At 41.3% G+C, this 27,854-nt stretch overlaps 1 pseudogene; it reads left to right on the forward strand.

Moving 5' to 3' along the window:
* Positions 1 to 996: 996 nt before the first annotated feature.
* Rplp2l1 (ribosomal protein lateral stalk subunit P2 like 1) lies at positions 997 to 27,854 on the forward strand (annotated as a pseudogene).

Genomic DNA, 27,854 nt, shown 5'->3' on the forward strand with positions numbered 1-27,854 from the left:
GAACGGAGTCTCCTGGGGTGTTATGGCCGTCAGTCCAATCTTAGAGCTAGGGCAATACATGTTCTGATCAAACTCAACCACTGGCCAGCTGCTGCACACTGATCCCAGGGACATTACATGCTGGTCTGAGTTTTTTCACCCTTGGAAGGGATCTTGACTGTATGACTGCATGTTGTTCTCCACTAGGCAACTCAGCCCATTCAGTCTTTATCAAAGAGCTCAGAAACTCTGCGCCTCGCCAACTCTTAGATCAGCACCGTCTTTCATCTTCACATCTACACAGTTTAAGATCTTTTGAGGGATTTTGCTTCCATTTTAAACATATGAGTATTGATGTTTATTGAAATCTAGAAGCCGGATGGGACCTGGCTCACTTTCAGGTCCTGGCAACACTTTGCAGCCAGTGACATGAGGCGTCTTTGCCAGAAAGGCCAGTTTAATCAAAAGCTTTTATCTGAGATGCGATCCACAGTTGTGGGTGGTGGGCAACAGTTCCCTGAAGGATGACTGCACAGTGGCATAGTGCTGAGCTCTTCACATATCTTTGACAGGAGGTGAAACCTTCTCCTGAACAAACTTGCATCAGGTTGCAAGATAACTGCCCTGGAGACAAGCAGTCCTCAGGCTGATCGCTGCCACTGGCTTTACATGGCTTAGATCAAACAGCAAAGAGGCATACCTTCCTGTGACACATTAGAATGAGGCTTGTGTCTCTATGGGAGCATGGGCAATTTACAGAAGAGAGGGTAGCTCCGTGCATGCAGCAGGGAGGGGACACTGCTAGATGAAGGGAGGCTGCCTTGCAAAGTTTGTTGTCAGTAGTGGTTGAAGGGTTGTCAAGGCCAAGGTTTAAATTTGGAACTTAGAGATGTATATTTCATTTCTATTACCTCTCTCACGGGTGCAATTGTCAGCTAAGGTTCAGTGAATGTCAGCATCCCTTGAAGGGACAGACCAGAAGCCTCACCATAGCACTCACCCCCAGGCATTTTAGTGATGGCAGATGTGGAGAGGCGAGACTTTCAAATGGAGGCTGTAAGCTGTAAACTGTATGATGTAAGTTTAAACCATCACCTTGCCATATCCAATAAGAGCCTGTGGTGGTTTAAGTGAGATTGTCTCCCCCCAAGGGCTTATATGTTTGAGTACTTGGTCCTCAGTTGGTGGAACTGTTCAGGATGAATGAGTCAGGAGGTGTGATCTTGTTGGAGGAGGCATGTCACTAGTAGTCAACTTGGAAGGCTCAAAAACCTGTGCCATTCTGAGTGTGTTTCTTGCTCTTTGCCTCCTACTTACGGATGAAGATATAAGCTCACAGCAGTCCCTGCTGTGGTGGACTCCAACCCCTTGAAACCATAACTCCCGAGTAAACTGTTTCTTCTGTAAGTTTTCCTGGTAATGGTGTCTTGTCAGAGCAATAGAGGGGTAATTAAGACAGAGTTGTTACCATATTTAGGTTTCAAAGATGACAGTTTACCCAGTGTGATTTCTTCTCCACAGTAGGGAAATGACAGTGGGGCAATAGTTAAGTCAACAAAGAACCCAAATAGATGTCACATTCTGTGCATTACTGGTGATCATAAAGTGGAGTCTTGGTCACAGATAGGCCCTGCAGTAACTCCAGTCGCCCTTTCTTCTCTCTCCTCAGCACCTGCATAAGTCAGGTGGAAAGATGCCTCCCCTCACGATAGTGAGAGCTGACCAGTGGCAGAAACCGTGGTCAGATAGCTGTTCTCAAGGCATGAAGAACGTTCCTGGATTTTTGCTTCCTTAGACTTGGGGTTACTTCCTGAGAACCTATGTGTGCTCTACTCATACAGATATATATCACATGTCTTTTTGCTCCAAAAGTTGACTGTATCCTGTTCTCCTCTCCAGTCCCTGTCTTGCTCATCCAGGTGGTACCTGTGTGCTGACCTGTGTAGCCCTCTTCAGGTACAGAACTTCTAGAGGCACAGCTGTCACTACCAGTGCTGTCTTTCTCTTTAGCCACCTTCCAGGGGCTGAGTTGTGGGTGGGGCTCTCTGATCTCTTTGATCTCTGGAGTAGTGTCCTGTGCACTACCTTGGCTGCTAACATTGCCTTTGGCCACTAGATCGATGGTGTACCCTTGGATGGAGTTTTCTGGAGTCTCTGATGTGAAGGAGCTGGAGGACTCAGCTGAAATCCCAACCCTGGGGCTCCTCCAGAGAAGTCTGTCCCCTATTTGCTTGAGCTTCTCCCTTGGTTCTTTGTTCTCCACTCTGTGAGGATTCCCAAGTATATGTGTCTTGAAGCTCTCCCTTAACTGTGTACACCATATGCTTTTTCTAAAGTGGTGGTCTGTAACTTCAGTATTTCTCCTGCTGTTCCATTGTCACATCTGGTAAATTCCACTGAAGATTTAGAAATTTGATTTAAAACAAAACAAACCAAGAAATGAATCATGGTCCCTTCAAAGGTGGCAAATTGAGAATTTGCCTATGTATGTCCATACATCTTTTTAATTAGGAATAATTTTACTGAGTTTTTTCTAGCCTAGGTCTCTGAGCTGTCCAACCCCTGGTGTTGGGAATGAGGGGAATGAGCTCCCTTTTGTGGCATTGGTCTTTAACTAGAGCAGTCATTGGTTGGTCATTCCCACAAGATTTATGCCTCCATTGCCTCCACACATCTAACAGGTAGGAGAGATTGTAGGTTGGACGTTTGTGGATGAGTTGGTATCCCAATTCCACCCACTGGAATTTGCCTGGTTATAGAAGATGCCCAGTTTAGGCTATATATCCTTTATTACTAGGTTTCTTTCCTAGTGTCATTCTCTTAGGATCCTGGAATTTTTTTATTGTACTAGGCTTCCAATCAGCCCCCAGTTACCCTGTAGTTCCAGTGTCTCTTCTTGTACTCTCTTCATCCCTCCTCCTGTATTTGATCTCTCTTGCTCCATTCCCACCCATCTACAGTTCACCCCGAAGATCTATTCTACTTCTCCTTCCCAGAGACATCTATGCATCCCTCTTAGAGCCCTCCCTGTTATGTAGCCTCTCTGGGTCTGTAGGTCATGTCATCAATATCATTTATTTAACAGCTAATATACATTTATAAGTGAGTACATAGCATGTTTGCCTTTCTGGGTCTGGTTTACCCTCACTCAGGATTACTTTCATTGTAGTTTCATCTATTTGCCTGAAAATTTCATGAAGTCATTTTTTAAAACAGCCAAGTAATACTCAATTGTGTAAATGTACCACATGCTTTTTACTCATCTTTTAGTTGAGGGACATCTAGGTTGTTTCCAGTTTCTGTATATTATGAGTAAAGCTACTAGGAACAAATTTCAGCAAATGCCTTTGTAGTAGGATGGAATGTCCTTTGGGTATATGTCCAAGAGTGGTATAGTTGAGTCTCGAGGTAGAATGATTCCCTGTTTTCTGAGGAGCCACTGTATTGATTTTCATAGTGGTTGTATAAGTTTGTACTTCCACCAGTAATGGAGGAGAGTTCCTCTTGCTCCACATCCTTGGTACATGAACTTGTGCTATTGATCTTAGTTATTCTGACAGGTGTAAGTGGGAATCTCAAAGTGGTTTTGACTTGTATTTCCCTGATAGCTAAGGATATTGAAACTTCCTTAAGTGTTTCTCAGTCATTTGAGATTCCTCTATTGAGAATTCTCTGTTTAGATTTGCACCCAATTTTTTCTTGGATTATTTGATTTGTTGATGTTTAATTTCCTGAGGTCTTATATATTTTAGATATCAGTCCTCAATCAGATGTAGAGTTGATGAAAATCTTAACCTAATGTGTAGACTCTTGTTTTGTCCTATTGACAGTGTCCTTTAACTTACAGAAGTTTTTCAGTTTTATGAGGTCCATTTATTAGTTGTTGATCTTAGTGCCTGTGCTAACTGTGTTCTGTTCTGGAAGTTGTCCCCTGTGCCAATGTTTTCAAGTCTATTCCCAGATTTCTTTTTCAACAGGTTCAGTATATCTGGTTTTATGTTAAAGTCTTTGATCCACTTGGACTTGAGTTTTGTGTAGAGTGTTAAGTATGGATCTATTTGCCTTCTTCTACATGCAGTCAATCAATTAGACCAATTAGATCAATCATTTGTTGAGCATGCTGTTTTTGTTCCATCATATATTTCTGACTTCTTTATCAAAAATCAGGTGATCAAAGGTGTGTGGATTTACATATGGATCTACAATTTGATTCTATTGATTGATGTGTCTGTTTTTATGGCATTACCATGTTGGTATTTTGTTTGTTGCTTGGCTCTCTTTTTCCAGACAAGTTTTTCTGTGTTACAGCCCTAGCTGTCCTGGAACATTTTTTTTGGAGATCAGGCTGGCCTCAAACTCACAGAGATCTGCTGGCCTCTTACTCTGGAATGCTGGGATTAAAGGTGTGTGCCCCCATGTTCAGCTTACCATGTGACTTTTGTTACTATAGCACTCTGTAGTACAGCTTGAAACCAGGATGGTGATACCTTCAGAAGTTCTTTTATTGTTCAGGAATGCTTTACCTAGTCTATTTTGTTTGTTTATATATATATATACAATATATATATGTATATGTATATACGTGTGTGTGTATTGTTATATATATATGTGTGTGTATGTGTGTGTGTATTGTTTTATATATATGTTTGTGTGTATATTGTTTTATATATACATATATATATATATGCGCAAGTTGCCTTTCAAAGTCTATAAAGAACTGTGTTTTCCATACTGTTTTGATTTTGCCATTAGAGAAGCACTGTGTATCAGAGCATTCTGGACCTGCCAGAAACAGCAATTTTTAAATACACCTTGCTTTTCAATTTCTGTAGATAATCACACTAGCCACCTGCCTTTTTCTCCAGCTCCAATTCACTGTCAGGCTTACCAAAAACATGGATTCAATGACAGATCAGGGACACTGTCATCCTCTGCTCCATTGCTTGATAGGGAACTTGTAAGGGCCCATCCCATACCCATTGAGTTGGAAACTTCGTGTCTGGCTATATAGTATATCCATCTTAAGAGCTGTCAGATCTGGCAGACGTTCACTCGGTGCTGTAGGTCAGACTCAAACAAAACCACCACAGCCTGGTGGCTTCAACATCAGAAACCAGCTTCTCATACCTTGTGAGGCTTACAGTACAAAACCTATATCCTGGCAGACTGAATTCTGGGTGACGCTTTGCTTCCAGGTTCACAAATGATACCTTCTTGCTGTGTCCTCACATGCTGTAGTGACAGACATAATTTCTGTGTATTTTTTTTAAAACTCTTTCAATAAGAACATGAATTGAAACCTTTGGGACTCCACACTTATGATCTCATCACCCCTCAAAGTCTGGCTCCACATATCACCCTAGATGTTGCGTTTTAGTCTGTGGATGGGAGGTACAGCAATTCAATTTTTAGCACATATGTTTGTAAACCCTGGTTTCAGACAGTATCCAGTTCTGGTTTGGAGTTAAAAGGACAACCTTCTTTTTTTATTGTCTTTTTTTAAAATTTACATTTCAAATTTTATCTCCTTTCCCAATTTCCCAGCTGTAAGCCCCTTATCCCATCTCCCTCCCCTTCTTCCATAAAGGTGTTCCCCCTCCCCAACTAACCCCCTTACTGCCCTCCTGACATTCCCCTATACTGGAGGGTCCAGCCTTGGCAGGACCAAGGGCTTCTCCTCCCAGTAAGGCCATCCTCAGCTCCATATGCAGCTGGAGCCATGGGCCTGAAAAGGACTCCTTCTTTCCCTAATCATAGCAGAGTATTCACTAACCCTAATGACTACAGAAACTCACCCAATTCAGATTGCCATCAGAGCAGAAGTTACTGTAGCCAAGAGAGCCTCCAGCACAACATGGCATCCAGTCTAGTAGATTGCATACAATAACTTAATTGTCCTCATGACAGGTTAAATAAAATAGGCACCCATTAATTCTTTTCAGTGCCTCTCTTAGTTCTAGACCTAGTAGTCACTGATCTTTCTACGGTCTCCAGAGTTCTGCTTTTCCTGAATATTGTATGGCTGGATCTTATAGTACGTGACCTTTTTGATAGGTTCCTTTCATTTCCTAATAAGCACTTACATCTTCCCATGTGTTTTCAAACCTTGCAACCTAATTTCTCTTTGGTACATAATAATTTTCATTCTCTTTCTAGTTTTGCCATCAATCTTTATGTAAGAAAGCTAAGTTACTAATAAAAACAGCTCAACTACTCCAATGTATTTGATGGGAGGACAGGCAACACTGACAAAAAACAGGTGTCCCTGACAGTCATGGCTGTCACTATCTCAAGCAAAGACCCCCGGGCTGCCAACTTCTGAAGTATCTCATTTTGTTTTTCATTCAGTGAGTATATGTAAGCACTCAGAAAGCTTACCAGACAGTCAGTTGCAGCACAAACTTGACAATCTGAGCTCTTTCAAATCAAGTTTTACAAAAAGAAACCTCACTCTAACTACATCTTTCAAGCCTCCTTTGTGCCTCTGTGTAGAGCACATGTCTAATATACTTACTGGAAACTATGAAAACTCATGTATTTTCTTTCCTGCTTAGGATTAACTAAGTATGTGAGAGAATGTTTCATGAAAAATACCATCTTGAAGGCTGTCTCATGTCTATGGCCTCACAGGACCACAATTTCCCCTCTTCACAAGACAGAATTATTCCCTACCAGAGCATAAGCCTTAAAGGAAGATGACCTGGGATGGGAGGCAGATGGTTCTATTGATGGTTCTATTCAATAGGAAAGGAACAGCCCTTACCATCAAAAACCCAAGAAAGAAGAAAGAAATAGGAGGTGAGGCAAAGGAAATAAGAGGGGAGGGAATAAAAAGAGAGGGGGAGAGAGAGAGCAAGCCGCCTTGACAGAAAGTGAGAGGATTTTCTTTTCTACCCAGCAGAACCCCCATGGTTCTTATGCCTCTGCTCTGTAGTTCCTTATGGCTCTGTGGGATTTGATTCCTTGGCCTTGTAGTATCATCCCGAGAACTCGCACTCACATGGTTGGCCTTGGACTGACTTAAGACTGTTAGGAGCTGTGAGAGAAGGGAGATATTCAAAAATCCTTCATCATCACGTAAATTTTATGACTGATTCACAGAAGTGAGCAATGCTGCAGATGCTCAGGATATAAAATGATGTTCCTGTGAAATTCCATTTTATATATACATGAAAATAAAAATAGTAAAAGGCATATGACTTACAGACATAAGATTCTAACTCATCTACCTAAAGACTATACATGGACTGACCCTGGACTTTGACCTCATAGGTAGCATTGAATATCCTAGTAAGATCACCAGTGTAAGGGGAGGCCCTGGGTCCTGCTAAGACTGAACCCCCAGTGAATGTGATTGTTGGGGGGAGGGTGGCAATGGGGGGAGGATGGGGAGGGGAACACCCATAAAGAAGGGGAGGGGGAGGGGTTAGGGGGATGTTGGCCCATAAACCGGGAAAGGGAATAACACTCGAAATGTAAATAAGAAATACTCAAGTTAATGAAAAAAAAAGTTTCTAATTCATCAAAATTTGGCATTTCTAGAGGGACAGGGACCTTCCAGTCTCCATCTGCACCAAGAGCTGGAGTTGTCACACAGCCCTCAGACACAAAACCTGCCAGCAGTGAGCTGGTCTGCCAGGAGCACTCTCCCTCCTAAGCCCACAGCCCACAGGTAGGACCCCACTTTATCTCTACAGACTGTCCAAAGAGAGACCCGCTGAGAGTGCACAGGACTCTGGATCAGCAGGGCAGCCTGGGATGGGACCCTTCAGTTTCCATTTGCATCCAGAGCTTGGGCTGTTCTTCAGTTCTTGGACCCAAAACCTGCCGGCAGAGAGCTGGTTGGCCAGGAGTGCTCTCATTCCAAAGATCACAGGCTTACAGGCCAACAGGCCCACAGGAAGGACAAGCTCCAGTCAGCAAGACCAGCTAACATCAGTGAAAACCAGAAGGCATGAGGCAAGCACAAGAACCTAAGTAACAGAAACCAGGACTATTCAATATCATCAGAACCCAGTTCTCCTACTACAGCAAATACTGGATATCTAAACATACCTAAGAAGCAAGATTTGAATTTAAAATTACATCTCATGATGATGATAGAGGACTTTAAGAAGGTCATAAATAACTCCCTTAAAGAAATACAGGACAACACAAGCAAAGTAGAAGCCCTTAAAGAGGAAACACAAAAATCCCTTAAAGAATTACAGGAAAACACAAATAACAGGTGAAGGAATTGAACAAAACGATCTAGGGTCTAAAAATGGAAATAGAAACAATAAAGAAATCACAAAGGGAGACAACCCTGGAGATAGAAAACCTAGGAAAAAGGGGACAGAAGATACCATAGAAAACGTTGACACGATAGTCAAAGAAAATGAAAAAAGCAAAGAGCTCCTAACCCAAAACATCTGGGAAATCCAGGACAAAATGAGAAGACCAAATCTAAGAATAATAGGTATAGAAGAGAGGGAAGATTCCCAACTTAAAGGGCCAGTAAAATCTTCACCAAAATTATAGATTAAAGCTTCCCTAACCTAAAGAAAGAGATGCTCATGAACATACAAGAACTCCAAACAGATTGGACCAGAAAACAAATCCCTCCTGTCACATAATAGTCAAAACACCAGAGGCACAAAATAAAGGAAGACTATTAAAGGCAGTAAGGGAAAAAGGTCAAGTAACATATAAAGGCAGACCTATCAGAATTACACCAGACTTCTCACCAGGGACTGTGAAAGCCAGAAGATCCAGGGCAGATGTCAGATAGATCCTAAGAGAACACAAATGCTAGCCCAGTCTACTACGTCCAGCAAAAATCTCAATTACCATAGATAGAGAAACCAAGATATACCATGACAAAACCAAATTTACACAATATCTTTCCATAAATCCAGCATTACAAAGGATAATAGATGGAAAATTCCAATACAAGGAGGGAAACTACACCCTGGAAAAAACAAGAACATAATTTTCTTGCAACTAACCCAAAAAGAAGATAGCCACATAAACATAATTCCACCCTAATCAACAAAAATAATAGGAAACAATAATCATTGGTCTCTAATATCTCTCAACATCAATAGACTCAATAAAAAGACATAGGCTAAGAGACTAGATATAAAATTAACTCAAATCAGTAGTCTTCCCCTATTCAAAGGATAAAGAGGCTGAGAAAGTAATTAGAGAAATGACACCCTTCACAGTGGTCACAAATAATATAGAATACCTCGATGTGACTCTAACAAAGCAAATGAAAAATCTGTATGACAAGAACTTCAAGTCTCTGAAGAAAGAAATTGAAGATCTCAGGAGATGGAAAGATCTCTCATGCTCATGGATTGGCAGGATTAATATAGTAAAAATGCCATCTTGCCAAAATCAATCTACAGATTCAATGCAATCCTCATCAAAATTCCAACTCAATTCTTCATAGAATTAGAAAGAACAATTTGCAAATTCATTTGGAAAAGCAAAAACACAGCATAACAAAAACTGCTCATAACAATAAAAGAATTTCTGGGGGGCATCACCATCTCTGACCTCAAGCAGTATTACAGAGCAATAGTGATAAAAACTGTATGTATTGGTACAGAGACAGGCAGGTAGATCAATGGAATAGAATTGAACAATCAGAAATGAACCACACACCTATGGTCACTTGATCTTTGACAAAGAAGCCAAAACCATCCAATGGAAAAAGGACAGAATCTTCAACAAATGGTGCAGTTCAACTGGAGGTTGGCATGTAGAAGAATGCAAATTGACCCATTTTTATCTCCTTGTACAAAGCTCAAGTCCAAGTGTATCAAAGATCGCCACACAAAACCAAATAAACTGAAACTAATAGAAGAGAAAGTTGGAAAGACCCTCAAACACATAGGAACAGGGGACAGTTTCCAGAACAGAACACAAATGGCTTATGCTCTAAGATCAAAAATCGAGAAATCTGACCTCATAAAATTGCAAAGCTTCTGTAAGGCAAAGGACACAGTCAATAAGATAAAATGGCAACCAACAGATTGGGAAAAGGTCTTTACCAATCCTACATCCAATAGAGGGCTAATATCCAATATATATAAAGAACTCAAGAAGTTAGACTCAACAGAATCAAAGAATCTGATTAAAATATGTGAACAGAATTAAACCAGGAATTCTCAACTGAGGAATATCGAATGTCTGAGAAGCACCTAAAGAAATGTTCAACATCCTTAGTCATCAGGGAAATACAAATCAAAGCAACCCTGACATACTATCTCATACCAGTCAGAATGGCAAAGATAAAAAACTCAGGTGATAGTAGATACTGGTGAGGATGTGGAGAAATAGAAACACTCCTTCTTTGCTGGTGGGATTGCAAGCTGGTACAACCACTCTGGAAATCAGTCTGGTGGTTCCTCAGAAAATTGGACATACTACAACTTGAGGACCCAGCTATACCACTCCTGGGAATACATCCAAAAAATGCTCCAACATTTAACAAGGACACATGCTCCACTATATTCATCGCAGCCTTATTTATAATAGCCATAATCTGAAAAGAACCCAGATATTCTTCAACAGAGGAATGGATACAGAAAATGTGGTACATTTACACAACGGAGTACTACTCAGCTATCAAAAACAGTGACTACATGAAATTCTTAGGCAAATGGATGAAACTTGAAATTATCCTGCGTGAGGTAACCTAGTCACAAAAGAACACATGTTATACACTCATGGATAAGTGGATATTAGCCAAAAGCTTGGAATACCTGTGAAAAAATTCACAGATCATATGAAGCCCAATAAAAAGGAAGACCAAAAGTCAATGCTTCATTCATTCTTAGATGGGAGAACAAAATACTCAGAGGAGGAAATACAGGGACAGAGAGCGGAGCAGGGACTGAAGGAAAGGTCATCCAACCACTGCTCTGCCTGGGGATCCATTCCATCTGCAGCCATCATACCCTGTCACTATTGATGATGCCAAGAAGTGTTTGGTGACAGGAGCCAGATATGGGTGTCTCCTGAGAGGCTCTGCCAGAGCCCTACTGATACAGATGAGGATGCTTGCAGCTAACTGTTGGAATGAATAAGGGGACCCCAATGGAGGAGTTAGAGAAAAGACTGAAGGAGCTGAAGGGGTTTGCAACACATAGAAAGAACAACAATATCAACTAACTAGACCCCACCAGAGCTCTCAGGGACTAAGCCACCAACTAATGTTTACACATGGATGGACCCATGACTCCAGCCAGATATGTAGCAGAGGATGGCATTGTCCAGCATCAATAGGAGGAAAAGCCTTTGGTCTTGTGAAGGATCATTTCCCCAATGTAGGTTAATGCCAGGGTGTTGAGGATGGAGTAGGTGGTTGGGAGTGGGAGCATCCTCACAGAAGCAGGGAGGGGAGGTGGACTATGGGAAAGGGGATAATATTTGAAATGTAAATATATAAAATCTCCAAGAAAAATAAAATAATAATAATTAAAAAAGACCAAAGACAGGGTCTAACCCTCCTTTCTTCCTGGCCTCAGAACTTCTCCCTCACTGAAGTGGGCCTCATCTGGTTTTTTACTGGTGCACACACTGTCTGAACGCCAGAGCCAGGTGCCTTGTCAACTGTACCTGTAGCATAGAAGTGTAGTGGCCTCATGTGGGGTTGTTGGAGGGTTCTCTGTTAACAGGACTGTGTTTCCAGAATGAAGACCAAGGCCATATCAGAAATATAAAAGGCTCATGGGGTCCTAAACTTGGCAGCCTCGGGGAATTAAGGTGAATGTCTTCTGCGTGAGCTGGAAACACTCACTGAAACCTTTCACTCAGCTGTAGTTAATAACAATGGAGACCAAACATATAAATCATCATGTTGGGTTAAAACAAAGGGATCTCCACAATGGAGTATTGTAGCATGACTCAGCACTGGAATGTAGGAGCTTCTGGCCAGCCTTTGCAACATAGAAGTACCTTGATTATGTCCCTCTCACTGCAAGTCTCATGGATGCAAACTTCTTCCCCCATTCTAGAAGGTGTGTTTTATAGAGGACTGCAATGGAATGCCCTGCTGGTAAGCTCTTAGGCTGGCCATAGGTAAGCACCTAGCAGTATAGTGAGTATGTGACCTCAACTGGGGCTCCTAAAGTGTTTCTTCCCTTGTGAGTGTTGTTTGAAGACTTATGTCCTAGGATTCATACACTGAAGTTCTAACCCTGGTACTTTAGGATGTGGCTATATTTGGGTATGAGTTCTCTTATTTAGTCTTCGTTGCTGATGATAAGATCTGTAACATAGTAGTTGAAGCAAAATGAGGCCATGTGAGGCCCCCTAATGTGTAAAAGAAAAGATTGGAACCCTGAAGGAGATACCTGGCACATACATGCATTCACAGATGACACATTTGTGATATGAAGATGTCACCATCTGCAAGCTCCAGGAGAAACCAATATCATCAACATCTTGGTCTTTGACTCCAGCTTCCAAATCTGTGAGAAAATAAGTGTTATTGCTTAAACCATCCAGATGTTGGGACTCCATAAGGTTGCCATCACCGGCTCCTATACCAGCACATAAATCTAATGTTTACTTTTGTTCTGGATGAGCAACAGGTAGCAAGCAGTTTTATCAGTACATCTCTGAGCTGTGACTGGCACGTAGTCTGACACCCTGCCTTCAGTTTTGTGGCTGGAATTCATGGCTCAAGAATGGAACTGGTGATGACCAGCACAACCACACAATTTGTTTCAGAGTCATAGTTATGATGACTTCCCCATAGTATATTGAGGGCTCAGTAGAAGAGGTAAAGTTTAGGATTCAGCTCTTAACAGTGCTAAGCCAATTTGGTATTCACACAGGTATTCTCAGACAAAAGTTGCTGAAATTATATTACCACCTTCAGAAAACTGTTTAAAGGGCTTACTTTAATATTAATGCAGTGTGCAATTACTCTTGAGCTCATGCCAAGAGTGTCAGGAAAACTACGAATGCTCTAGTGTGCTTGAGAAGTATTTTAATTTATAAAATTTGACTTAAGCATCTTTTTGTAGATTTAAATTTGAGGGCAGATTTTGCACAAAAAACATTTGCAAGAGTACACAAATGTGCATCAGACTGAAGCTCTAGGCTTACAGCACATTAAAGCACCTAAGATCACAGGAACCAAAAGGAAGCATTACACAATATCCAGAAGGATCAGATGCAAAGTGGCTGCAAGCTAAGAGGCGGCTGGTGGCTGGGAGTGCTTTCTGGTGGAGTCTTCACATCTCTCTTGGTGCCGGAGCCTCTCAGTTTTCTCTCCTAATCATTGTCATTCTATTAAGCTGCAAATCAGTTCTCTTTTTCCATCTCTTCTAGATCACACCCAGGGGATCTTATCTATTTCCTAAAACTCTTGTTTTTCTATGCTATGAACCATTAATTATAAAATAAATTACATTCTCTCTTAATGTTTTGAATAGCATGTTTTCCTTAACACCATTATTCTACTCTGTGTTTAATGGGAATTTTTTGGTATTAAAATTATTAGAAATGAAAATTACTCTTTAGAACAAAAGAAGTCAGCATAACATTGAAATCGTAAACATTCAAAGCTTGAATTGAGAGCTCCAAATGAAAGCTTTTGAATCTTTGTTAATTATCCTTTGATTCATGCAGATAGCATTTTGCAGTGGGCAGAACAATGTTTGCTTTCTCTGAAGTCTTGCCATTTATTAGTAAAGTCATACCAGAATTTATTCTAACAGCAATTTAAAAATAACTATGAAAAAAAATAACTATGACAAGAAGACCTTTATATGCACAATTCTTTGCAGAATTATGCAAAATTTTCAAATACACAAGCTTTGTGATAAAGCTTTAAACACTGTCTTAGTGCCAAGAAGAAAGTCTTAGTGCCAAGAAGGAAGCATGGTTATAGTTTCTAGATTTGTTATGGCCAAATCTGAACTTAGCCTCCATGTGCTGCTGGTGGGTTACAGAGTGTAATCTTGAGAGGTGGGGCTTTTGAGAGGTATGGCATGTTTGTTAGCATTTATTCAACATTAGAAGGTAATGTTCATTGTGGCTTACAGTTTCATAGCTTTCAGATCAAGGTTACTTTGTCCTGTGTCTTAGTTAGGGTTTCATGCTGTGAAGAGACACTATGACCAAGGCAACATTTATAAGGATAACATTCAGTTGGGGCTGGCTTACAGTTTCAGAGGTTCAGTCCATTATGATCATGGTGGGAAGCATGGCAGTGTTCAGACAGTCATGGTGCTGGAAAAGGAACTGAGAGTTCTACATCTTGATCCAACAGCAGGCAAAAGGAGACTGTCTACTGCAGGCAGCCAGGAGGAGGCTCTCCTCTCTACTTGGAAAGCCTGAGCATTAGGAGCCCTCAAAGTCTGCCTACATGCTTCCTCCCACAAGGCTACACCTATTCCAACAAGGCTATACCTCCTAATAGTGCCACTTTCAATGGGACAAGCATATTCAAACTACCACACCCTGTATTTCTGGGCCTGGGCAAGGAGCATATCAAGAACAAAAGCTTGTAAAGTTGCTTACCTTCTGATAGCAGGGGACAAAGAGGGAAAAGTGCCATATTCCACAATTCTCTCCATGGGTACATTCAGACTCAGCCCTATAGGTCCCTCTTAGAGGTTTCTAGTGCTTTATTGGAGTGTCAAGTTGATGACCAAGCCTTTACCAAACTGGCAATAAGGAGATGTTCCAGACCCAGGGTAGCTGAGAGATTAGTGGCAGACTCCCTGAATAGTGTGGAGCAGCATCTGTGTGGTCTCAGGCCCTTCTGACAATGAAAAACCCCATGAAACCCCAAGCCTGATGCCTGATGCTTTGTCCTGGAAATATAACTGCATATTCGCAACCCCACTGTACTAGGGCTATCTACCATAAGAGCCTGTGCAGGCTGTTTGTACTTCCACTGAGTTAAATGTGTCCTTTTTCTTTTTAACCTTAGTGTTACTCAGATATTTAACTGTTGTAATTAAAACAACAACCCAGCCCCCACCCTACAAAGCAAAACACCAAAGCTCTGGACTTGAAAACCCACCAATTCCCACCCTGGAAAACTCCACTCTGGAACAACCCTCCCCAACCCTTAAGAAATCCTGCATAAACCCTATCTTTTGCCCAGCTCACAGATTCCTCTCACTCAAGCAGAGGCAGCCAATCTATTGGGCTTTTCCTCCCAATAAATCTCTGTGTAAGGTTTATTGTGCAATGTAACTTTGTGGTATCCCCTGGCTTTTAACTGGCAGCATAATTTTCACCTCATAGGCTCTCCTGAGACCTGCATTCCCCCTCTAAGTCCGAGCTGCACTGAGACCTTATCCTCTTTATCCCCAGTCACCCTCAACAGACTCACTTTCCTGCTCAACAATTTCTTGGCACCCCATCCACTGGTGGCAATTAGGTAGGTTTTCTTCTTGGTTGGGGAAAACATATCCTGCAGTCCAGGGAAGTGAGCATCTGGTGCCCCTCTGGTACCCAGCCACAGTCTTTAAGGTTACAGCTGGCCCTCTTCACCTGACCCTGTCCCTCCACCATCGGAGCTACAATCTTATAGTTTTCTTAGCCACAACTAGACTTCTGGGCCTTTCCTACTCTCTTTTCCCACATTCCCTTTGGAACTGCCTGTTATCTCACAGCTTCTTTATACCTTTGTGGTTTTTGCAACTCTGTTCCCCAATCCTTTCCAGTGGATGAGAACACCCCTTCTAGAGCTCAGTTTTCCTCCTTGCCTTCAGGCCTCCTTGAAATCCCTAGTATCAGGTGCTGAATTTCTCTTCTAGCTTAGCCAGGCTAAATCCCTAATTCCTTCTTGCCTGTGGTGATAGCCCACTGAATGGCTTGGTCCTCTTTTAGCCCTCTCTGAGTCTTGGTATGTCTTTTAAAAATCTGCAGTCACTACACCTGGCCTGGGACTTGAAAGGGCCCTACATTTTTTCATATTTGCAATTGAACTTGACCTCAATCTCTCTTAGATAAGCAATCCAAAAGCCTGCTTAATAACATCCTAGACTGTAATATTATTTGGGACCTTTGCAATATTTGAAGCAGAGTAAGGAAATAGATTCCCCATTCCCTATTTCTTTTTTCTATGCTCCAAGCCCTCTTTGTTTTTGTCTAGTCTCCCCTACTCTCTCCCACTGTGCTAATATCCTGTTTTTAAACTTACAATTGATGGGTCTATAAGTTTGGAAAGTAGGAGCCAGTAGTCAGACCTAGCAGGATGGGGAGGAAGCAAAAGAGTAGGCCAGTTACAACATGCATACTCCCCGCACACATTCTTTGCTCTTCAATGACTGGTGCACATCTCAACTCTGTCCAGATGAGTCCTCTGTCTACAGCCAGGGCTCAAATATTTCCTATCTGTAAGCTTTTTTGATCTTCCTTACTGAATTCAGTTTTACAGAAATTCAGGTATCTTTTAGGTATGAGTAGCATCAGACTGTTGTTTATGATTTGTGTTGTTTTTGCTTCAAGTAAAAGCTTCTCTGAGTTGAAGTATGGCTCCCCTTCCTCTAGACTCAGGTATGCTTATTTAAAGCTTTCCTCAAAAGCTCATCAGGAAGGAGATCAAAACAAAATAAAGGGACAGACTACTCTCAAGGGACTATTGCTACTCATCTCATGCTCTTTTAAAAACTTTTGTTAATGTATAAATCTTACCTCAAGATTTGTAAGCATACATGATTAAAAGCCTATAAAATCTGTGGCAGCTTCTGTTTTCTGCCTGCACCCGGAGCTGACCCTGTGACATTGCTCTCTGTACCAAGATACTATAGGTAGAGAGCTGGATTCTCAGAAACGTGGACAATCCTGAGAGCACAGGTGAGATCACTACTTCTGCTCACATTCCTAGCTAAAGAGAAACCTGCCTGGAACCCTCTGGAAACAGGAACCAAGGAGCAGTCTGGGACAGGATATTTCAGGTTTCCACCTGGTCCCAGAGCTGACCCTGTGACACATCTATCTGTACTCAGATCCTGCTGGGAGAAACCCGGTCTCCCGGAGCACTGATACACAAGAGATAAACCGATGGCAAGAGGCAATGGCATGAACATAAGCAACAGAAACCAAGGCCACTTGGCATCATCAGAATGCAGTTCCCCTACCACAGCAAGCCTTAGATACTCCACCACACCAGAAAAGCAAGATTTTAATTTAAAATCACAACTCATGATGACATTAGAGGACTTTAAGAAGGACATAAATAACTCTCTTAAAGAAATACAGGAGAACACAGGCAAACAAGTAAAAGCCCTAAAAGAAGAAACACAAACATCCCTTAAAGAATTTCAGGAAAACAACCAAACAGGTGAAGGAATTGAACAAAACCATTCAGGATCTAAAAATAGAAATAGAAACAATAAAGAAACCACAAAGGGAGACAACGATGGACCCTATTCCCAAATAAAAGGACACATCATACTCATCAAAGAAAAAAATCTACCAAGATGAACTCTCAATTCTGAACATCTATGCTCAGAATCCAAGGGCACCCACATTCATAAAAGAAACTTTACTAAAGTTTAAAGCACAGATTGTACCTCACATAATCCAAAGTGGGAGACTTCAGCATACCACTCTGATCAATGGACAGGTCATAGAAACAGAAACTAAACAAAACACAATGAAACTAAGAGAAGAACCAAATGGATTTAATAGATATCTATAGAACATTTCATCCTAAAACAAAAGAATATTCCTTTTTCTCAGTACCTCAGTCTACCTTTTTCAAAACTGATCATATAATCGGTCACCATACAGGCCTCAACAGATACAAGAAGGTTGAAATAATCCCATGCATCCTATCAGTTCACCATGGACTAAGGCTGATCTTCAATAAGACTAGAAATGACAGAAAGCCCGTAGAGATATGGAAGCTGAACAACCAATGATTACATGGACAAAGAAGAAATAAAGAAAGAAATTAAAGACTTTTTGGAATTTAATGAAAATGAGGGCACAATATACCCAAACTTATGGGACACAATGTAAGCAATGCTAAGAGGAAAACTCACAGCTCTGAGTGCATTACCTCGCAGCTTGACAGCACACCTAAAAGCGCTAGAACAAAAAGAAGAAAATACACACAAGAGTAGCACAGGCAGGAAATAATCAAAGTCAGGGCTGAAATCAACCAAGTACAAACAGGAAGAACTGTACAAAGAATCAACAAAACCAGGAGTTGGTTCTTTGAGAAAATCACTAAGAGAGATAAGCCCTCAGCCAGACTAACCAGAGGGCACAGAGAGTATATCCAAATTAACAAAATCAGAAATGAAAAGGGAGACTATAACAACAGAATCTGAGGAAATTAAAAAAATCATCATATCCTACTACAAAGCCTATACTCAATAAAACTGGAAAATGTGGATGAAATGGACAATTTCTAGACAGACACCAGGTACCAAAGTTAAATCGGGATCAGATAAACCATCTAAACAGTTCCATACCTTCTAAAGAAATAGAAACAGTTATTAAAAGTCTCCCAGCCAAAAAAGCCAAGGACCAGATGGGTTTAACTGCAGAATTCTATCAAACCTTCAGAGAAGACCTAATACAAATACTGTCCAAACTATTCCACAAAATGGAACACTACCAAATTCCTACTACGAAGCCACAATTACACTTATACCTGAACCACACAAAGACCATGCAAAGAATGAGAATTTCAGACCAATTTCCCTCATGAATATCGATGGAAAAATACTCAATAAAATTCTCTCAAACCAAATCTAAGAACGTGTGAAAATGATCATTCACCATGATCAAGTAGACTTCTCAGGGATGCAAGGATGGTTCAATATATGGAAACCCATCAACATAATCCACTATATAAACAAACTCCAAGAAAAAAGCCATATGATAATCACATTAGGTGCTGAGAAAGCATTTGATGGAAGGATCTCCAATGCTCATGGACTGGCAGGATGAATATTGTAAAAATGTCCATTTTGCTAAAAGTAATCTTCAGATTCAATGCAATCCCCATCAAAATTCTAACTCAATTCTTCATAGAGTTAGAAAGAGTAATTTGCGAATTCATTTGGAATAACAAAAATCCAAAAACAGTCAAAACTATCCTCAACAATAAAAGAACTTGGACAAGGTGGAGGGTGGGGATGGGAGGTATGGGGGAGGGGTGGCGATGCAGGAATCACCATCCCTAACCTCAAGCAGTATTAGAGAGCAATAATTATAAAAACTGTAACGTATTAGCACAGAGACAGGCAGGTAGATCAATGGAATAGAATTGAAGACCCAGAAATGAACCACACACCTATAGTGTGACAGAGGAGCTAAAACCATCCAGCGGAAAAAAGATAGCATTTTCAACAAATGGTACTGTTCAACTGGAGGTCAGCATGTAGAAGAATGCAAATTGACCAATTCTTAAGTCTTTGTAAAAAACTCAAGTCCAAGGGTATCATAGACCACCACATAAAACCAGATACACTGAATCTAATAGAAGAAAAAGTGAGGGCACTGGGGAAATTTTCCTGAACAGAACACCAATGGCTTATGCTCTAAGATCAAAAATCGACAAATGGGACTTCATAAAATTGCAAAACTACTGTAAGGCAAAGGACATTGTCATTAGGACAAAATTGCAACCAATAGATTGGGAAAAGATATTTACCAACCCTCTATCTGATAGAGGGCTAATATTCAATATATACAAAGAACTCAAGAAGTCAGCCTCCAGAGAATCAAATAACCCTATTAAAAGTGGGGTGCAGAGCTAAACAAAGAATCCTCAACTGAGGAATATCGAATGGCTGAGAAGCACCTAAAGAAATATTCAACATCCTTAGTCATCAGGGAAATGCAAGTCAAGACAACCCTGAGATTCTACCTCACACCAATCAGAATGGCCATGATAAAAAACTCAGGTGACAGCAGATGCTGGCAAGGATATGGAGGTAGAGGAACACTCCTCCACTCTTGTTGGCAGTGCGAGCTGGCACAACTGCTCTGGAAATCAGTCTGGATGTTCCTCAGAAAATTGGACATAGCACTGAGGACCCAATCATACCACTCCTGGTCATATACCCAAAAGATGCTCCAACATATAACAAGGACACATTCTCCACTATATTCATAGCAGCCTTATTTATAATAGTTAGAAGCTGAAAAGAACCCAGATGTCACTCAAAAGAGGAATGCATATAGAAAATACGGTACATTTACACAGTGGAGTACTACTACTCAGTTATCAAAAACAATGACTTCATGAAATTAATAGGCAATTGGATGGAACTAGAAAATACAACCCTGAGTGAGGTAACCCAAACACACAGATACACACACAGATACACACACACACACACACACACACACACACACACACACCCACACACCAAGACACATGGTATCCACTCACTGATAAGTGGATATTAGCCCAAAAGCTCAGTTTACCCAACATACAATCCACAGACAACATGAAGCTCAAGAAGGATGATCAAAGTGTAGATGCTCCAATCCTTCTTAAAAGGGGGAGCAAAAATATACGTAGGAGGAGATATGGAGACAAAGTTTGGAGCAGGGACTGAAGGAAAGGTCATTTAGAGACTGCCCCAACTGAGGATCCACCCCATATATATACAGGCACCAAACCCTGACAATATTGCTGATGCCAAGAAGGAACCTGATAGAGCTGTCTCCTGAGAGACTCTGCCAGAGCATGACAAATACAGAGGGGGATGCTTGTAGCCAATCCTTCAACTGAGAATGGGGTTCCCATTGGAGGAGTTAGAGAAAGGACTGAAGGAGCTGAAAGGATTTGCCACCCCATAATAATAATGCTTGTTTAAAAAGGCATTAAAGCTGTATTTCCACTCATTCACATTCATGAATATGTCTCTGGCTACAACTGAACGTCTTATACATAAATCGAAGAAGTTACCCTTCAGGTCCCTTATTACTGCCTTCTCTCCTTACCACCTGTCCCACCTTTTAACAAACAAGGTTCTTCAAACACTCCTCTCTTCCCATGTTCTCTCTCTCCAGGTAGCATTGGTAGAGGGTGCAATACTTACCTTTCAGCCATGTCCAAGTCTGAACAATTCAAACTGACTCAAGTTGCTGATTTGGTATCTAAACTTGATCTTTCCTCTTCCATTTTCCCTCTTTATACCTGTCTGGGATAGCTCTTACATATGAATGTCAAATGTCCAAGAGACCTCTATCTCTAGCCAACAGTATGTCCTAATAATGTTGGGAATTTCCTCTATATCAAGCTATTCAGTTTCTTTATCCATCTCTCCTTCACCAAGGCTTATACTCTATGCCTGTTTTCTCTATTGCCAAAAGGAAGATCACTGTATAAATGGCCAGAAACATAAAGAGAATATTCATATTGGTTCTGCAAATACCATGAGACGAATCTAGGCCATCCTAGGTGCATATCAGCTACTGAATAATACTCTGCCTAGCCACTTTGGAAAGTACTGGTTATGTGTCCCTCCTAAGTCAAACTCAGACCACCATTTAAAGTCTCACCCATTAGACTGCTATAATCTTTCACCTCACCTCTCACTAACTGCTAGGAACCAGATACCATTTCTACCTCTTATCTCATCTACGTCTCTCTTTTTTGTATCACAGACTGTTTTAACTCCTCAGAAACATACTTTATTAGTGCACCATATCCCTCAGATTATAATAATACTTTAACTCTGTGTACTGCCACCCAGCCCTTAGGTCTGAAAATTCACAACCCCTCAATCCTCTCTGGCACTAAGATTTACAGCTGCCTAGTAGGTCTGGGATTTGTGCCCCAGTGTTCTTTTTTCCAAAATTAGTGGTAGTATCTTATGCTGAACACTTGCTCATTCCCATCAAAGGGTTTATAGCAACATGGCATGACAAATGAGCTGTTCAGATCCTACCCTTTATTGTAGTCTTAGGTAGAACAGCTGGTGTCTACTGAAGTGGTGGGACTGACTAGTTCCTTAGCTATTTACCATCCAACTTCATTCTAGTTCATCCAGGATCTCCCAATCTGTGGCTTATAACTACCCTTACTCTCTGAAGCCAAATAGATTCACTGTCTACCATAAGTCCTACAAAATCAGTAAGGATTAAATTTACTAACAGCAGAGAGAGTGAGAGAGGTGGTCTTTGTCTCTTTTTCAGATTGTTGATTCTATGTCAACCACTCAGGTATACTAAAGACAAGATTTGACAACTCCAGGTATATGTCCAAAAATATAAAAGACAGCTTGATATCTCTGACCAGTAGCTCATTGACAGACCAATATGGAACTGGATAGTACCCTTTTAACCCCCCTTTTCTCACTTGTCTCAATTCTCCTAGTTGTACCCTGACTTAAAAACTTCTGGTCTAGATTTCATCAACAATGGATCAAAAAGATTTTTAACCAGGCTTTTAATCAGTTGCTATTTTAGAATTACCAACTCCTAGCTAGGATGCCAGAGCCCTATAACTTTCAATTATACCTTGATGGTAAAGTTGTTTATCTCAAGGGTGTCCATGTCCTTATTTGTAAGTAGTTGTAGTCTAATGATAACATTGCTGTAGTCCCTGAGCACTGCACCAGAAAAGCCGTCAAAGTAGCAGCCAACCCCTCCTTCCTGCCCTAGCCTACAGCAGTAGTGTAATGCCTGTCTAAAATGGAGGCTTCTGTCAAAATGGCGGCACCACAACTCAGCCTGCAGCCATCACAGGCAAAAGCTGTCCACTCTGGTACTGCGGTGCATCCCTGTTTCCACCTCAAGAGCTGTCCACAGTAGCAAAACCTTTACTGCCTCATTTTACTGCAGTCATGAACTGTTCACAGTGGTGACACCTTCTTTCCTGCCTCAGCCTACAGTCTTGATGAATCACTACTGACGAAGCTGTCCCAAATCCATGGGTCTGATGCCGAGAATAAGCTGTGATAAAAAGCAACCAATCCCTGAGCAGAAAAACCCACCAATCCCTGAACTTCCCATAAAAAGCCACCAATTCCTGAGCAGGAAACCCACCAATCCATGAACAGGAAAATCTAACAATCTCTGAGCTCAGGGACCTGAAATCCTACCAATCCTCAATCTGGAAATCTCTGCTTTGAAAGGCACTTCCCATCCCCAGAAATCCTATGTAAGCACTGCTATTTGTTCAATTCCCTGCTGTCCACTCTTGGGAGCAGAGGGCATCCCCATCCCTAGATTTGTTCCTCATCATCCTGGATGATGTCTACTCTGGTACTGTGGTACATCACTGTTTCCACCCAAGAGCTGTCCACATTAGCAAAACTTTTGATGCCTCATTCTACTGCAGTAGAATTTCCATTATAAGACTTACTGCTTGGAGTGGCTCTGGTAAGAAACTGAGAAGAAGCCAAGAAGAAAAGAGAAGTGAGGAAGGAGTAGGGATGAGGGTCCTAAGCTCCTCAGCTCAACTGGAGATAACCTCCCCTGGGAGCTGCAACTCTCTGCTGAGGAGGCTTCCTCAGAGCTGTGTGGTTCCTGGACACTCTATGTCTCAAGATACCCTTCCCTTGGTCTTACCTTAGAGCTGTGTGGTTCCTAAGCCTCCCAGGATACTCTTCCATCTGGTCAGAACCCCAGATTGTTTATCAATAATAAAAAATGGGGCAATGTCAACATATAAAAAAGACACGTGCTCCACTATGTTCATCGCAGCCTTATTTATAATAGCCAGAAGCTGGAAAGAACCCAGATGCCCTTCAACAGAGGAATGGATACAAAAAATGTGGTACATCTACACAATGGAATATTACTCAGCTATCAAAAACAACGGCTTTATGAAATTCGTAGGCAAATGGTTGGAACTGGAAAATATCATTCTGAGTGAGCTAACCCAATCACAGAAAGTCATACATGGTATGCACTCATTGATAAGTGGCTATTAGCCCAAATGCTTGAATTACCCTAGACGCCTAGAACAAATGAAACTCAAGATGGATGATCAAAATGTGAATGCTTCACTCCTTCTTTAAAAGGGGAACAACAATACCCTTGGCAGGGAAGAGAGAGGCAAAGATTAAAACAGAGACTGAAGGAACACCCATTCAGAGCCTGCCCCACATGTGGCCCATACATATACAGCCACCCAATTAGACAAGATGGATGAAGCAAAGAAGTGCAGGCCGACAGGAGCCGGATGTAGATCGCTCCTGAGAGACACAGCCAGAATACAGCAAATACAGAGGCGAATGCCAGCAGCAAACCACTGAACTGAGAATAGGACCCCTGTTGAAGGAATCAGAGAAAGAACTGGAAGAGCTTGAAGGGGCTCGAGACCCCATATGTACAACAATGCCAAGCAACCAGAGCTTCCAGGGACTAAGCCACTACCTAAAAGACTATACATGGACTCACCCTGGACTCTGACCTCATAGGTAGCAATGAACATCTTAGTAAGAGCACTAGTGGAAGGGGAAGCCCTGGGTCCTGCTAAGACTGAACCCCCAGTGAACTAGACTGTTGGGGGGAGGGCGGCAATGGGGGGAGGGTTGGGAGGGGAATACCCATAAGGAAGGGGAGGGGGGAGGGGGATTTTTGCCCGGAAACCGGGAAAGGGAATAACACTCGAAATGTATATAAGAAATACTCAAGTTAATAAAACAAAAATGGGGCAATGTAAGCTTTTTGAGCCATATGCCACTTTGGGTTCCACCCCTGAGGACATCCAAATGCCAGGTTCCATACATTAACTGCTCTAACTGCTGGACCCAGTCTCTACCCTACAGAGTATCAACCCAAGTCTGGAATTAAAAACCTACTAATTCTAATCCTGGAAAGTTCCACCCTCAAGATAACTGTCTTCTGCTCAGTTCTCTGATGCTTCTTGCCTGAGCAGAGGTAGGCTCCCTTCTGGGTTTTTCCCTCCCCAAAAAATCTCTTGTGTAAGGTTTGTTATGTGGTATGACTTGTGGTGTTCCTTGGCTTTCAGCTGGAAGGATGCCTTTCCATCTGAACTGTAACACAAAGAGACAGGGTATGTTTGAATGGAGCAGGACAGGTACTGAGCCAGGACAGGTACTTGGTAAATATCATGACACTACATCTTACCAGCAAAAATGTGATTTCAATAGGTATATGAATGTTACTATTTCTATCTTACAGAAAAAAAATTAGAGAAAAGTAATATCCATCACTATTAAAGAGTAACTAACAAAGCTAGGAAGTCAACCCTGTTTGTGTAATTACAAAGTTAATTCTGTCTTTTAAAAAGTGTTATGAACTTTATTATAAAAAATGTGCAAACAGAACACACCAGTTGCACAGTGCAGGGAAGCAGGGAAGCCAATTGAATTCCTTAACTGCTACCTTCTCTCCTCCCAAATCAAGATATTAAGAAAATGAACAACTCATTTAAAAATGTGGTACAAATTTAAACAGAATTTTAAAAAGAGGAAACTCAAATGGCTGAGAAACACTTAAAGAACGATTCGGCATCCTTAGCCCCCAGAGAAGTGCAAATCAAAGCTACCTTGAGATTTGATCTTACACTGATCAAAACCACTAAGATCAATAAAACAAAGTGATAGCTCTTGTTGGCTAGGATGTGGCGTAATGGGAACAACATTGGTTATGGGAGTGAAAGTTTGTATAACCACTATGAAAATCAGTATGGTTGTTTCTCAGAAAGATGGAAGATCTACTTCAAGATCCAGCTACCTCTAACTCTTAGGTGTTTACCCAAACACGATTCATTCTATCACTGAGACACTTGTGCAACCATGTTCATTGCTGCTCTATTTGGAATGGTCCAACTTTGGAAACAACTTAGATGTTCCTCAAGAGAAAAATGGCTAAATAAATGTGGTATATTTACCCAGTAAATGGAATATTACTAAGCCATTAAAAATAAAATCATGAAAGTTTCAGGTAAATGAACTATAGAGGTTATGTATAGAGAAAGAGACTAGCGGGTACAGATTGATTTTATCAGGAAAGCAAAATGGATGGATTGTGGGTGTGGTGGGGCTGCAAGGGGTGAATCAAATTGGGAGGATATGGAAGAGGAGGGCAAGGGAGGGAATAATTGAAGAGACAGCTAAACTTAAAGTCCATTGGAAACAAAATATAGAAGCTTCTAAAAGTGTATACATATATGAAGGCTATCAAATTGCAGGTGCCAAATAATAGGGAAGACAGAGGTCCAACTAGCTATCTCTTCTTGCCACATGAAGCTTCCAGTTCTGGGATTGGGTTAAGTCTAATTGAGTTGTTAGCCAAAGGTGTTCCATGGGAATTTGCAAACAACTTAGACTACATCTACGACTATAGATTGCTTTTTACAAACTGACAGCATGGGGTCCTATTGCTGAAGACAAAGTCTACACAGCTCATTGATTATGGAGAAGTAGAGCTGATGCCTACATAGAGACTTTTTCCCTGTGTTCTACTGTCATTGGAATAGGAATGTACTCTACATGCTACCAAATGAGTAATGAAAACACCAACCCAGCCACAACCCTTTGATTTAAAATGGTATTGTACCTGCAAGGTATATTAGAGCAATGGTGGTGCAACATTCACAGGAGTAACCAACCAATATTTGATTTGTTTTAAGACCCACTTCACAAGAGAGAAAGACATATTGGGGACACTGCTTGGGTGACAAAGAACCTGAGACTGGATACCCTGTGTCTGAAGGTGAATCCAAATACACTCTTCTAAAAAAGTAACTGACTCCTAATGGCATTCAGACATACTCATACAGTGCTTCATTCAGCCACAGTCCTTCTGCAGCAGATGGGAACAAATACGGAGACACACTGTCTTTATGCACGGAATAAGAGGCCTTGGGACACTCAGTTCTAAATAGGATGTTGGCATTACGTTTCTCCCCTCAGGACTCAGGGAACCCTGTGGAAGAGAAGGAGGAAATAGTGTATGAGCCAGAGGGGATGGAGGACACCACAAGAACAAGGTCCTCTAAATCAACATGATCAAAACACACATAAACTCACAGATACTAAGGCAGCATGTACAGGGACTTCATGGTGCTACAACAGGTACTCTTTGAATATATATTGGCTTCAAGGTTAGAGTTTTTTATGAGATTCCTGAGTATGCAAATGCAAAGGTCTCTGTTTTTTGTATCTTTTCTTAAGTTCTCTTCCTTCTGTTTGTCTTGCTTACCTCTGATGTGTTAGTTTTTGTTTTACCATATTTTATTTTGTTATTTCCCCCATAGAAGTCTGCTCATTTTTTAATGAGAGACAGAAAGGGAATGGATCTGAATGGGAGGGACAAGTGGAAGAACTTGGAGAAGTAGAGGGAAGGGAAATCACGATCAAGATATATTATCTCACCAATGCAAGCTGGTTAACCAGTACCTAATGTTGTTAGTCCTGAAAACATGCATACAAGTAACATTATTCAGACTAAGCAGGATGGACTAGGAATATATATTCATATACATGTAATAACAATTAATGGTAAAAGGCTATTAATTTGAAAGCCAGAAATGAGAGTTATATAAATGGGTTTGGTGGGAATGGAAGAATAAATGGTGTAATATTATTATAACCTCAAAGATAAAAATTGCAGCTGACACGTGCTATGTCACCTCTATTCTGCTGACTGCCCTCAAGGGCAACTCCTTTCCTGGTGCCAAAGACATTAAGAAAATACTAGACAGCATGGGCATCGAGAAGGACAGTGATCGACCCCACACGGTCGTCAGTGAGTTGAATGGAAAAAACATTGAGGATGTCATCGCTCTGGATGCTGGCAAGCTGGCCAGTGTGTCTGCTGGTGGGGCTGTAGCTGTTTCTGCTGCCCCTGTCTCAGCAGCTCCAGCTGCTGGTTCTGCCCCCGCTGCAGCACAGGAGAAGAAAGAGGAGAAGGGGGAGGCCGAGGAGTCAGATGACGACATGGGATTTGGCTTGTTCGATTAA

This window comes from Rattus norvegicus, chromosome 5 (assembly GCF_021556685.1).
Source record: "Rattus norvegicus strain SHRSP/BbbUtx chromosome 5, alternate assembly SHRSP_T2T, whole genome shotgun sequence".
Lineage (NCBI taxonomy): Eukaryota > Metazoa > Chordata > Mammalia > Rodentia > Muridae > Rattus > Rattus norvegicus.